The sequence below is a fragment of the Papaver somniferum genome, chromosome 1 (assembly GCF_003573695.1).
Source record: "Papaver somniferum cultivar HN1 chromosome 1, ASM357369v1, whole genome shotgun sequence".
Taxonomy (NCBI): domain Eukaryota; kingdom Viridiplantae; phylum Streptophyta; class Magnoliopsida; order Ranunculales; family Papaveraceae; genus Papaver; species Papaver somniferum.
Window position 1 is genome coordinate 25,089,083 of NC_039358.1, and position 11,099 is coordinate 25,100,181.

Here is an 11,099-nt window from a genome sequence, read left to right on the forward strand (position 1 = left end):
CCGTACAATCTCGACTTGATAATGAGATATGATGCTCATGTCAATGTGGAGATATGTAACTGCAGGGGTATGACTATTAAATATCTGTTCAAGTACATCCACAAAGGGAAAGACATGATAACTGCTATTATTGCAATATTTCCACCAAATAGCAGGAATTCCAACAAATGCGATGAATTCAAGCAACTGCGATGCGAATGACACAGTACCAAAAAAAATGACGAGGTAAGTACATATCTTGAGGGACGATATCTATCAGGTTGTCAATGTATGTGGAGAACACTTGGTTCTGAAATTCGTTGGTGCAAGACGACCGTAAAGAGATTTGCATCTCGACGGGGAACAGTTAGCATACCATGGAGATGATGATGATTTGAGAGATGTTCTGGACAAAGCAGATCCAGATTCATCAAAATTCATTCAGTGTATGAAAGCTAATAGGCACTTCGAAGATGCGAGAAAACTGACGTATGCAGAGTTTCCTAATTGTTTTTGCTAGGTCAAAGTGGTTTATTGAAGAAAAAAAACGTAATTACAAGCATTACAAAATGGGAGGCTCGAGGCCTCCCCACCCCCATAAACCAAAGGGGCAAAAAAATAGCAACAAAAAAACGCTAAAAACTCATAAAATAAGCTCCTAAACAGAAATAAATAACATAAAGAGGAAAACTAGGAACATTACTATCGTTTGCGCCCCTTATTTCCAACTCTAAAATTCCTCTTCTTGGGAAGAAGACCAGCAATTATTTGTGTCAAATCAGGGTCTCCATAAGGCTCCTTGTATTCATCTTCATAAATATCATCATATTCATATTCATCTTCATCTGAAGCATAATTACCACCAGGAACAAGCTTAATAGGAGATTGAGCTTTTTTCTTAGTTGACATTCTAACCATTAGCTAAGCATTGGAGGTGGGACCAAGGAGACAAAACCTGGAAGGTAAGGCAAAGGGGAGTGGGAATGAAATTGGGCGTATCTACTATGTGCATCCCACTGCAGGTGAGAAATATTACCTACGGATTCTACTGAATGTGCAGAAAGGATGTCAGGGCTACAATGATATTAAAACAGTGGCCAATACAATAGATAGTACCTTCAAATCCGCATGTTTAGCACTAGGATTGTTGGAAGATGACGGTGAATGGCACCTTGCCATTAAAGAGGTAGCAGAAACATATACAGGCAAAAGACTGCTGGAAATGTTTGTTATGATTTTGCTGAATTGCAAGGTAACATAGCCTAAAAAACTCTGGGATTCCAACTGGAAAATTGTAGCGGAGGACATTCAGTACGGCAAACACAGCTTTATGGAGATTCAGCACCGAAGTTGAGTGATGAAGTTTTGCAGAATTATACGCTACAAGAAATTGAGAAGATTTTCTGGAAACATAATCGAACTTTAAAGGAAGACGAATTTTCATATATACCATACCCAGACATGTCTAACATGGATGTTCCTAAAAACAACTTGATTCATGAAGAAACAAACTATGACATTAATGTTCTACTACCAGAGGCAGAGAATCTGAAGAAAGTGTTAAACACAAAACAAAAAATTGCATTCAACGAGATTTCGAAATCTGTAGAACAAAATGATGGACGTCTGTTTTTTGTGTATGGAAGCGGTGGAACATGTAAGACATACCTCTGGAGAACCCTTATTACTTCGCTCAATTCACAGGGTAAAATTGTACTAGCGGTTTCTTGTTCAGGGATAACATCGATACTACTACCAGGTGGTCGTACAGCTCATTCCAGATTCAAAATTCTATTGAAACTGAATGAAACATCATGCTGCAATGTGTCTAAGAAAACACCTTTGGACGAGTTATTGTGCAAAGTAGATTTGATTATATGGGATGAAGCAACAATGATACACAAGAATGCACTTGAATCAGTTCAAAGAGCTCTTGCTGATTTAATGATGGAAACAAATAAAGGGAAGTTATTGTTCGGAAAGAAAGCATTAGTCCTAGGTGGTGATTTCCGACAAATTCTACCTGTGATTGAGGAAGAAACAAGAGAATACATGGTAAATGCTTTTATAAGTAAATCAACATTATGGAAACACTTCACAGTTTTTGAGCTTACAGATAATATGAGACTATCCACCGGAGATACATCCCAAGACAGAAGGGATGAAATAGAGGAGTTCGCAAAATGGATACTTGATGTTGGGAATGGTAAGGTACCAGGAAAAGCTTCGATGGATTAGAAGACAGGGATTGGATACAAATACCATCAAATTTACTAATTGATTGTAAAGAAAATCACATTCAGACAATAGTGGACACCATGTATCAAGACTTTATAAACAAAAGATTGGATAAAGAATACCTTGTTGAACGGAGTATACTGGCGCCCACAAATGAATGTGTACACAAAATAAATTCACATGTCCTATCATCTGTACTAGGTAAGGAATTTATATATTTACCTTATCACACTAATATACTATTTTGACTTTCTCGAAATATTATTATTCACATGCCTTATCATCTATACCAGGTGAAGAGCGTACGTATTCAAGTGCAGATTCAATTGGACCAGAATCGTCAGAGTATCACTCGAGTGTTGTTTTCTACGACAAAGAATTTCTTAACAAACATGAGGAATCTGGAATGGCAAGCCACAAGTTAACTCTAAAAGTTGGAGTACCAATTATGCTTCTCAGGAATCTTAGCAACGCAGATGGATTATGCAACGGAACAAGGTTAATTGTGAACCACTTGAGACAAAGATGCATAGAAGCCGAAGTACTCACAGGTCCAGGTATTGGTAATACAGTTTTCATCCCACGAATAGTTATGACTACACATGAAACAAGTTTTCCATTTATTCTTCATAGAAGGCAGTTTCCAGTAAGAATTTGCTATGCCATGACAATAAATAAGTGCCACGGTAAAAGCCTACCAAATGTGGGGGTTTACTTGGAGGAACCTATTTTCTCCCATGTCCAACTGTATATGGACATTTCAAGAACCACTAGAAGACAATGCTTGAAAATATTGATAAAAAAACGGTGACGAGCCTGACGGGTATACGAAGAATATTGTGTTTGAAGAGATATTTCAAAATCTATTGAATTAGTTACTTTCTCTGATTTACTTCCTGAACATTGTTTATGATTATTTTCAGGTTATGGTTTCTCAATGGATTCTAATTTTTCATTTTGTTGAATATTTTGGGTTTAAATAACAAATTAGCTCAGATTATTTAAGGCTTTCAGAGAGTTCTATTTTATAAAAGACTATTGTTGATCAGAAACTGATAATATAACACCAGAAAATTGCTTTTCTAAGGAAAGACATAATAGCAGTTCAAATTTAGACTGCCAACCATAACATGTAACTCCCCCCAACTAATTCTGAAAATTAACAGATACAGATTTGAGCTAATCAATATATTTGCTATTATATGGATTTTAATATGATAAGTATAGATTTAAATATGATAAGTATATATTTAAGATAACTACAAATATAATAGGTGTATATTTAAGATAGCTACAAATATAATAGGTACTTAATCATATAAACCCTAAAAAAACTATATAAACATCTCATTGAGCAACAATAAAACCATACGATAGGTATATAGATTTTACAAAACCTGTTCAACAAGGTACATTTTTTCTCTATGAAATTTGTGTTATTCTTTTTTCCTCTATGTATCATCTTAATTGGTATAACAGTTCAATAGTTCATGCAGGTAAAATAGAACAAAAATAATACAGATCCTGATGGAGAAGAATAACATACCAGCAATGCAATTTAAGGAGGCTACTCCCCATGAAAAGAAAAACATATCATTGGATATGACAGCAGAATGACTGAAAGATGTGCACACCACTACATGGTATGAATGGAATCGACAACAAATCATTGCTAGAGATGAGGCCTACCAGAATATGTTACTGAGACAGTTTTCAGATTGGAAGACCTGTAAAAAAAAAGAAAATAGATGATGAAGACAATGAAGCAGACTCATTCTATCAAGAATGGTCTAAAGCCACCTTCACTGAAGAGAAGACCAAGGTTATCATTAAAACAATGCAGCATTACGGATGTTAAATAGCACTTAGCATTTGAATTTTGAGTTATTATTCTTCTGTAGCAACATGAAAACCAACAAACAGTAACAACACTTAATTCTTACTTTTGTCACAGATAACCCTAGCATCTACAAGAAAACAACCCAACCCTGATGTCCATTCGGACGAAACTTTAAGTGACGCAGGGCAAACCCTACATGTGGACAAAGAAACCACACGATTCCTTTCAGAGATGAAGCCTTGGATGGTCGAAATTTATCAAGCTTACAAATCACAGCAAGATGCAGATGGAGATGAAGCCTTGGATGGTATGATCGCATTGGATGAACATGCCTTTCGGAAAGTGCTTCGATGCATGGAATCGGTGGAGGAATTAGACTAGCGTGAATATGTCTTGATATTATAGATTTAGATTTAATCTATTTGTTTGAGACTTATCTATGTTCTTTTATCATTCGTTTGAATTATTCAACCACATGTTTAAAATTTTTCTAGAATCTAATATACATTTGAGCTCGATAAACAATCCACAAATATATATTATAAGGTTAAAATTTATTCAATTCTACAGGTTTATAATAAAATATAAAACAATTATACAGTAAACTTACGCAAGGATGAAGCCAGAAATTTCTAATATCCATTAACAATTTCACAGTATGAAACAAAAAGGTATGGTTGTAAACAAAACTAATTATCAGATCCTACACGTTTCTAACAAAATAAAAATCTGAAATAATTGTAATAATGATAATAGCTACCTAATTATACAACATATTGCATCCAATACGATTCAGAGATTCCTCATTCCCAACAACGACTCCATTAATCGATTAATGATGGTCTTCTTCGAATTTTCTGTAACCCAAACCCTAACATTTCAATAAGAAACAGAGTGTAGTTAGATTCATACTCATTTCCAATCTCATCGAAATGGAGTGTAGTTCGATGGATTAGTCATTTGATTTTGAAATGGAGTGTAGTTAAATTTTGGGAACTGAATTTTCATTTTCATAATTGGAAAAGGGCTTCTTCTATCATATCGAAATAAGAACTTGAGAAGGGGCTTATTCTATCGAAATAGGAACCAGTACCGACAAAATTAAACCAATTCCATCCTACTCTATTTACCCGTCCAAAATTAAACCAATTCCATCCTATTTTAAGTTATCCTTTTGTGTTGATTATTAAACTATTTTTTTTTCTTTTTTCTCTCTCCTAAATTTTTTCCCATTCTGGCGAAAAGTTTAGGGTTTTCAAACTTTTTTCGTTTTTTCGTAACTTTTCTCAATCATCCTTGGGTGATTTGAGATGGGGGACGATACTGATCCTCCCCAAACGATAGCTCTTACTTGTGATGAAAAATTTTTAGGCAAAAAACAACTACCGACAATAACATTGGATCCGAGTACGTTGACAAACCCTACTTTGAGGGAAGGAAAGCCGACAGTTGTACTTCCTGAATCTTTTTATGAAGAGGGCTGTGATATTTGGAGATTCAGTCTCATAGGTCGATTAGATTTTAAGGGTGTTAATTGTCAAGATGTGAAGAACATCTTTGAACAGTAATGGCAGCTAGGGCAGGGCCGTGTGCAATTCATTCCTATGAATAAAGGTTTTTTTTACTATCAAGTTGCAATCAAAGGAAGATAGAGATAAGATTCTCAATGTTGAGGCTTGGATGTTTGATTAGCAAAAACTTAATCTAATGGAATGGTACCCAGGTTTTGATGCAGACAAATACAAAACTTCTCAAGCTACGGTATGGGTTAAGTTTCCAGGCTTGCCTGTTGAATTTTGGATTGAGAAAACGTTGCTGGCTTTTGGAAAATCTCTTGGAACTCCAATTGTGATAGATAAGCGTACTTTGGCTCATGAATATGGGTATTATGCATCAGTTCTTATTGACATAAATTTTGTTATTGACATAAATTTTGCTGAACTCGACACTGATGGTATTCATGTAACGGTTGGTGGGTTGGATTTCTGGCAACCCATTGAGATTCAAAAGAAGCCTAAATTTTGCACTTAGTGTAAGATTATTGGGCATATTGATTCAGAATGTCAAAAGAAGCATAAGAATAATACTATTAACGTGCAACAACAGGCGTCAATGGAAAATGGTAATATTGTGGTTAATACGCAAGAAACACGAGGTAGTAATACTGCAGGTGTTGGGTCTGAGTGGCAAGAGGCTCGACGTAAGAAAGGAAAGTCAGCACCCAATATTCCAGTTGTTCCAGAGATTGCAAGCAGTTTTCCTAATCGGAATCAAGTTAATATTGTGCATGGCCAACATGCAATTTATCCAATGCAAATCGGATTTCTGATGTGCATGGTCAGCATGCAAACGTTAACTTTGTTCAATCTGGACTAGAGGAAGGTGAAGTGGTATCGGGGAGTGTTCAAGTGGCTGTAGCAAAACAGTTACAAGATGAGTTAGCCAAGTCTGAAGCTATCTTTTGCTCTGCCTATGTCGAATTGGCAAGAACTAGACAAAGAGCAGAGGCGCAAATAGTTTTAGTTTCTGGTGCTACGGAGGGTATGCCTAGTTCTAAGTCAACGATGAATTCTGAAGCGGGGAAGAATAGGAATTCAGTTGTTGATAGGACTGCTGCTAACTTATCCGAACACTCCTTTAACCATGCTCTCTTTGTCCGTGAAAATATTGTTTCGCCAAATCAGTTTGAGGCTTTGAATGCAGAACTTGGTTTGAATGATGGTGCTGTTACTGCGGGTTCTCGTCAAACAGGCTTACAAGATGGGTCAGCTCCTACGTTTGATAATATTTATGGAAGGTGGACTTCTAGAACACCGGTTATTTAAGCACGACAATCTACCATTCCTGGAGGTTCTCAGATTGCTGGGAATTCAGTTTTGAATGAAAGTAATAATAAAAATGCTGCTGGTTCTAAGAATAAACCTGGAGATGGTGGGAAAAAGGTTGATTCTACAAGGTCCGCACAGAGAGTTAAGATAAACAATACCCCCAAAGTTGTTTCCCAATGAGAGTTCTATTTTGGAACATAAACGGGATTGTGCGTGATAAAGCATAAGTTAAACTTAGAGAATTAGTTAGGATTTTAAGCCTGATATAATTAGTATTGCTGAACCAAGAGTGTCATTTACTTCAAGATCTATTTGTAGATTTCATATCGAGGGTTTTAGTAGTTCGATTATTCATAACTCTACTTGTATTGGTAATTTGTGGGTGATGTGGTCTGTGAATGTTGCAAACCCAGTAGTGGTGAATTGTTGTAAACAGGCTATTACCATTGGGTTGATGGTGTTCATATTTCTCTTGTACATGCTAGCTCAGTGCAAACTACTAGGAGAAGTCTTTAGAGACGGTGTAACAGACCAGAAAATTTACCCTTCTAGCGGGTTGGATTTCAACCCGTCCAGCAAGGCTAAAATCCCATTCCGTCACTCGTCCAGCAAGGCTAAAATCCCATTCCGTCACTCGAAAGTCCATAACGATACGTAAATCTATTTAAAAAAAATGAAAGTAATAAATTAACAACAGAAAAATGATTTCATTTTCTTAAAAGAAAAAGGTATAGGTTTACTTAGAAAGAAAAATAATCATAAAAGATATGTTTAACACTAAAACAGAAATTGTGGAAAGCAAGAAGATTTGATAGTCAACTCCAATTAGTTCATGAAACCAAAATATTTACAAAACTATTAATCACTATTTTTAAACATCCATACTGGGAAAAAATAACTTAACATCAACAACAAAGCATGAAAGGACAGCATAATTTAGCAGCCAGAGAAAACTACCCAGCCCATTATATTTATGTATAAGAACAACAATATATACTACATCGTGTCCATAGCTCTACGCCGTAAGCTTTCCTCGGCTTACTACATCGAGCTAATAAGAACATTAAACTGAAATATGAAGTTCACAAATAAATATAAAATAATCGTTCTTAAAATTTGTAGGCTGCCGATCACTTAAGTTCAGACAAGATTTACTCCACTCTTTACAAGGCTAGAGCCAACGTCAGGGTAGTTCTGGTTACCATCCATCGTTGCCTCAACGATCTTCCGGGTAGCCACCGAGGTGGTGGGGTGCCCCAGTGGGCCTGACGGTCCTAAAATAGAGTTCACTAGTTTCCGACTCAAATCACTAATCGTCAAGGAAACATCCAACAACAACAAGTTATGAAAACCTCATAAATCCATAACTAAAATCTTAACACAAATACAACAAACATTGGCAGCAATTGCGACATTCATAAGAATCGATAAAGCATACATCCAGTAAAGTATCAAAATGTGATATCGTTCTTGTTTATAAACCCACAAACTTATTCCTTCATCACTTGATAGTAAAATTACAAGAGAACATTAAAACTATACGATAGCCAAAACGAAATATAACTTATCAAACCACTGAGCATCAACAGCAAGGTAGAATACAAAACTTGAGATGGATATTAAGGAAATTTCTAGTTTTGGGGGTCTTTAATGTAAAATTCGTAGAAAATTCATTACGTAACAGAATTCGGCAAACCTTATCTTGTTGGAAAATGGAGGAAGCCATCTTTAACAGAAAAATTACAAGCAAAAATTATCAAGTAGATTACCGAGTTAAAAGTTCACAAGGAAACCATGACTTGAATGCGTTGTCAGAAAATTTCAGATTTGACAGTCTTTATTCAAAAAATCATATAAAAATCATTAGGTGACGAAATTCAGCAAATTTGGTCTTGTTGGAAAGCTAAGAAACTCCTCTTTAGCATAAAAATGATAAGCAAAAGTGATGAAGTACGTAGCTGCATGGAAAAGTCACGACAAAACAGGACAGGAACATGTTTTCAGGAAAACCGCAGTTTCGACAGCGTTTAATCAAGGATCCGTAGAAAATTCATTATTCAATGGAATTCGACAGTTCTTGTCTCGTTGGAAGGCTGAGAAATCCAACTTTAACATAAAAATAAGAAACAAAAATCACAAAGCATATTTCTGGGTCAAAACTCACGTGAAAAAAAGGGCAGTAACATGTCTTCAGAAATTATCAGTTATAACAATCATTGTTCGAAAATTCACACAGACTTCGTTACAAACAGGAACTCAGCAAATTCGGTCTCATTAAAAACCAGAGGAGTCCATATTTACTATAAAAATTACAGGAGAAATCAACAAGGTTCATAGCTGTGTCAAAAGACACGTCAAAACAGGGCAGAAACATTCTCATGATTCCTTTTTGAAATTTTCATAAACAAATCCTCAAATCTCTAATCTTACTAAACTTGAAGTTCAACCAATCAACATAGACAAATAGGGAAAAGAACAATCAATCAAAAATAAAGTTATTGATTAGAAATTCTGTGTTGAAAATCATATAAATCAAACCCATATAAAATAAATTTGTGATGTTACTATAAACCCATTTCATCAACTTCAAATTAAACAAGTTTGGAAGAAAACCCCCGAATTTCTCAAGAACCTTAATTTATTTGATAGGAATACCAAATTGAACAAAAGTAATACAAACCCAAAGGATAGAATTGCGTGAATTAAAGAGTTAACACAAGATGAAAAGGAAACCAAAACTAATTTCGAAACCCTGATTTTTCATTCTAAACAAATTTCTTATCAAGTGTGAAGGAATTCAAGACATGCACAAAGTAAAATGTTGGAACATTTAAGGCATGATAATTACACAATACCCATTAAACTAAAATTCATGAATCATAAGTAACAAGAAAGAATTAGGTCAAATCATCCATCAAAATCAGTTGATTACAACAAAGATAATAGTAAATCAAAGGAAAGAAACCCCCCCTACCTCAATCGTGATTCCACAGCAAGACCACCCATTTGCAACCTTGTTGAAATTTCAAATCATTTAACACAGAATTAAAATTCTAGACAACTAGTTTGGTCAAGCAAAAACAGTAACGATCGTAATTGAGGGAAAAGACTCCTTACCTTCCATCCTACTTCAACACAAGTACCCTAAAACAACAAACGTTTAATGATTCACATTCCTTCATTCACTTATTGATTGGGGTTTTGGAGCTACAGGAAAAATCAGGTGGAGCAGAGAAACAATGAATGAAGAAAAGAAGAGTTTTCTTACCAAAACGCCCTTTGACTGGTTTATAATGTGATACAACGTGTTTAAGTGCCTGAAGAGTTATTTAGGCATCCAGAATTAGAATTTGAGATGATAGTTCTGTCAGAGACACCCAAACTTTCTAAGCTGGAAAATAGAAGATATTGATAAAGGCACTCCACCGCTATTACGAGTGCCGATACTAGGGTCCTATACTCACACTATATACTTTCTACCTCACGCAATTAGGTTTTTCTCGGTCTTAAAGCACGAGGGAAATTCTTGGAGTGTTACAGTTAGATATGGGGGCTCTTCAAGTGCCATGGCTGGCAATTATTGGGGACTTTAATTGTGTGCTTCGTAATGAGGAGAAAAAGGGTGGTGCAACTCCTAGAACGTTGTAATTAATGAATTTAGTGATTGGTTGGATGACAATAGTCTTTTTGAAGTGAGTCTTTAGGAAAGTAAATTTACTTGGTCTAATAGGCAGACCGGAGTACGAAGAATTATTAGTAGACTTGATCGTGCGGTGATTAATGAGTTTTGGTTGAATCGTTTTGAGAATTGACGGTGTAAAGCTCTTCCAAGGGAAGTTTCCGATCATTCTCCGCTTATTGGTTTTCCTTTTATCAACACGAGGCCAAGAAGGGCTCCTTTTCGAGTTCAAAAAATGTGGTATGGGCATCCTGATTTCATCACATGGTTCAAGATAATTGGAGTGAACCTATTGTGGGTTCTCTGGCTTTTATTTATCCTCAAAAGTTAAAGCATCTTAAAATTTCTATGAAGTTGTGGAATCAAGAAGTTTTTGGTAATGTGAATGTTAGATTGAAACAGGCTCAGCTTAGACTTGAAAGTTCAATGCGTTTAACGGGTGAAGACTCCTCAGATGTGGACAAGTTGAATTTGATGAGGAGTGCGGCAGTTGAAGTTAATGATATCCGTATGCAGCAAGCCATTATGTTGAAGC

General features: G+C 35.7%; 2 long non-coding RNA genes across 2 annotated transcripts; both read right to left on the minus strand.

Annotated features, from left to right (window-relative positions):
- Positions 1-3,578: 3,578 nt before the first annotated feature.
- On the minus strand, positions 3,579-5,296 carry LOC113281513. Its single transcript, XR_003326208.1, has 2 exons — positions 4,818-5,296; positions 3,579-3,944 (listed from the first exon to the last, which is right to left on the minus strand). It is a non-coding gene; the product is annotated as an uncharacterized LOC113281513 (long non-coding RNA).
- A 2,514-nt stretch (positions 5,297-7,810) lies between these two features.
- LOC113281508 lies at positions 7,811-10,248 on the minus strand. Its single transcript, XR_003326207.1, has 3 exons — positions 10,003-10,248; positions 9,860-9,898; positions 7,811-8,194 (listed from the first exon to the last, which is right to left on the minus strand). It is a non-coding gene; the product is annotated as an uncharacterized LOC113281508 (long non-coding RNA).
- Between the last annotated feature and the right edge of the window lie 851 nt (positions 10,249-11,099).